Source organism: Arachis ipaensis, chromosome B08, assembly GCF_000816755.2.
Source record: "Arachis ipaensis cultivar K30076 chromosome B08, Araip1.1, whole genome shotgun sequence".
NCBI classification, from domain to species: Eukaryota; Viridiplantae; Streptophyta; class Magnoliopsida; order Fabales; family Fabaceae; genus Arachis; species Arachis ipaensis.
In genome coordinates, this window is record NC_029792.2 from 7127226 (window position 1) to 7130897 (window position 3672).

A 3672-nucleotide genomic window follows, 5' to 3' on the forward strand; every position below is an offset into this window, starting at 1 on the left:
ATAATATTAATCACTCTTCTTTTTTAAAAAAATTGGTCCGACAATAAAAAATAGCAACCGCTTTTGTGACCAACAGTTACAAAGACATTATTTCTATTTTGGTTGCTAAAACAATATAAATTTTTGAGTATTATTTTAGTAGTTTATTTTAGATAGTTATAAAACTCGACCTAATTAATGAAATTTAAAAGTTATAAGAAGGATTATTTGTTGTTAAAATTTTTTGTGAATTTTTTTGTCAACAATATAAACTTTGGGAACTATTTTACTAGTTTATTCTAAATAGTTATAAAATTTGACTTAATTAATGAATTTTAAAGCTTATAAGGATTAAATTGATTAGGTATAAATTTTATTATTGTGAAATTTAATTTTTATTTGATTTTAAAATTGTTTTCCAAAAAAATATGAATAAAAAAGATTATTTAATGGTTGTACAAAAGAAAAATATAGGAACTGAGTTTTTTTTTTTTAATTGTTGTTAAAAAAAATTCAAGTATAATTAAAAAAATTTTGGAAGGCCCACTAGGCCGGGTGGGTTGAGAGTGTGACCTTATCTCTCTCTATTGTCATGAATCGAGCATGCCCGGTGCTATGTGAATTCAATCTCACGCGTTGCCCTTTATGTCTAGAATCTTAGATATTTGGGCCCTCGCCCAAGCACCGAGGCCCAATTCTATACTTAGAGCGGACAGGTCAACATTTTAACTCTCATTCAAACCCAATTTCAACACTATAATGCCATAGTGGCAAACATCATTACTTCTCATTAACAATATAAACACCTATTTTCCAACATATATTACCGATGTGAAACTTGCAAACTTAAAAATTTTACAAATAATAGTGACTCCAAACGATTGGTCTTTTCAGCATTGACAAGAGTACCGAAGAGCGACACACACATTCCGGGAGTGCAAAAGCCACATTGTGAAGCATGGAATCCTGCAACTCTTTTGTGAATTGGGTGGAGTCCATCTTTACTGTTTCCAATGCCTTCACTTGTTGTAATTGAACAGCCATGTATGCTGCAAAGTAGTGTAAGGCAAGAACTCGCCATTAAGTCTTCAATTCTATCAAGTATAGGATCATACTTGGAGATCAAAACCACACAAGCTCCACAACCACCTGTAAAACACAACCATTTCAAAATATGAAGTTCCAAGTTGGAAAAAAAAAGTTGTGGCAAACACCATATCCACCTTCAAGTTCATTGAAAACTCCATCAGAAAAAATAACACTACTCACAAAGCTCAAGAATAACTGGAACCAGAACAAGGTCCTTTATCCTTATGCCTCAATCTATGAAGCATAAATTAGTTCAAAGCAAGGTCAATATAACAATCATCAATGTTTTAGGTTTATTCCAAAAAGGACCATAATCAATAATATTATACTATGGTCCATACCCAATAGTCAATATTTAATATCAAACTAATTCTTTCTAAAAAAGTTAGTTCAAAGCAAGGTGAATACTATAGGGGGAAAAAATAATGAAAAACCAACTCAACAATCAATTGAATTACTTAACATAACACTAGTTGAATCAGATGATGCCACAGTGTTACATCAACACTTGACCTTTGTTCTAAGAAGAAAAATTGAAAAAGTAAATAAATTCTTCAAAACAATAAATAAATAAATAAAAGAGGGTTATCATCACCTGTATACTTCACAATTGTAACAATGACCAAGTTGGTTATGGAGATATTGTTCCGAATAGCAACCTTACAAAGCTACTTGCATGCGCTTTTGTTTTCACCGGAATGGCATTGGTTGGACTAATCCTAGGCAAACCAGCAGATTACTTGGTTGAGAAGCAAGAATTCTTGCTAGTTAAAGCTTTGCACATGAACCAAAATGTTGGTCAAAGAGAAATTCTAAAGGAGGTTGAGGTAAAAAAACAAGATACAAATTCCTTTTGGCCTTTTTCCTTCTCTTGATTATGATCATAGCAGGGACAGTTTTCTTGATCATGGTTGAGAAATTGAAATTCGTCGATCCGTTTTACTGCGTTTGTTCTATTCTTACAACCCTGGGATATGGTGATAAGAGTTTCTCGACTGAAGCAGGAAGAATATTTGCTGTGTTTTGGATATTGACAGGTACAATTTCTTTGGCTCAGGTGTTCCTCTACATTGTTGAGCTTAACACTGAAAGCCGACAAAAGAAAATTGTGAAGTGGGTTCTTTCGAAGATGACCAATTTGGACTTGGAGGCAGCAGATATTGATGATGTCGGCACTGTTGGGTTATTTCTGCATTCTTTCAAAGCCTTGTTTTTGCCAGCTTATTAAGTCCTAATGATGACACATAAACATTTTTAAATCAGGTCCCTCTAAATGTTCTGTGATCAAGACTGTATAGAGAGAGGAGAAAGAGAGAACACAAAATATCAACATTTGTTATATATTACATGATAGATTTAACAAATCTAAAGAAGCAGCACTTCTGGAAGCTGAGAGGACTGCTGTGTGTGTTTACCATTTTGCAAAATTCTTAAGTTTGTAAGTCTTACCTAGGTGATATATGTTGAAAAATACGAGTTTATATGGTTAATGAGAAGTAATAATATTTGTTGAGCTTGGCAACACTAGAGCATTATTGTGTTGAAATTGGGCTTGAATGAGGGTCAAAAATGTTGACCCGCTCGCTCTAAGTATAGGTGGAATTCTACCATGCTCGACTCATGACAATAGAAAGGGATAACAGGTCACACTCTCAACCCACATGGCCTAGTGGGCCTTTCATATTTTTTTTATTACAATTGAATTTTATTAACAACAATTAAAAAAAAAATCTTCATTCATATATTTTCTTTTGCACAACCATTAAATAATCTTTTTTTATATTTTTTTCAAAAACAAAATTTTAAAATCAAATAAAAATTAAATTTACACTAAAAATTTATAGCTAATCAATTTAATCCTTATAACTTTTAAAATTCATTAATTAAGTCAAATTTTATAACTATCTAGAATAAATTAGTAAAATGGTACCCCAAAGTTTATATCATTGACAAAAAAAATTCACAATAAATTTTAACAACAAATAATCCTTCTTATTATAACTTTTAAATTTCATTAATTAGGTCGAGTTTTATAACTATCTAGAATAAACTACTAAAATGGTATTCGAAAATTTATATTGTTGACAAAAAAATTCACAAAAAATATTAACAATAAATAAGTATTAATCTAGAATGATTTTATAGGACTCAACATGAGAATGGTTGGTATGAACGAAACAAGAGTAGTTGTTGAAAATAATGAGAGTGGCAAGAATGAATGAAAAAATAATAGAATATTAAACAACAGTTTATAATGGACTTTGGATGCATGGAGAGCAAGTAATAGATACCATGGAACATATATAAAAGGTTTAGACACAAGAATTTTTGCAAGAAAGTTCACGCATAACTTTTTGCAAAAAATTATTAGTTTTATCTTCTATAATATCATTTATCTAGCATACAATACTGGTTATTTGATTGACATGTGAATGATGCAGTCTACACTTATCAATAATTTGTTAGCACATTAATAGATTAATTTTCTAAACTATTAATTCTGTTGAGTATTGCACATGACATCTAAATACATGAAAATTTATTTATACTTAAATTAAATAAATAAATTATATTTAAAAAAAAATTAATTAATTTAATATTATT

General features: G+C 30.2%; 1 pseudogene; it reads left to right on the plus strand.

Annotated features, from left to right (window-relative positions):
• LOC107610348 lies at positions 1022–2385 on the plus strand (annotated as a pseudogene).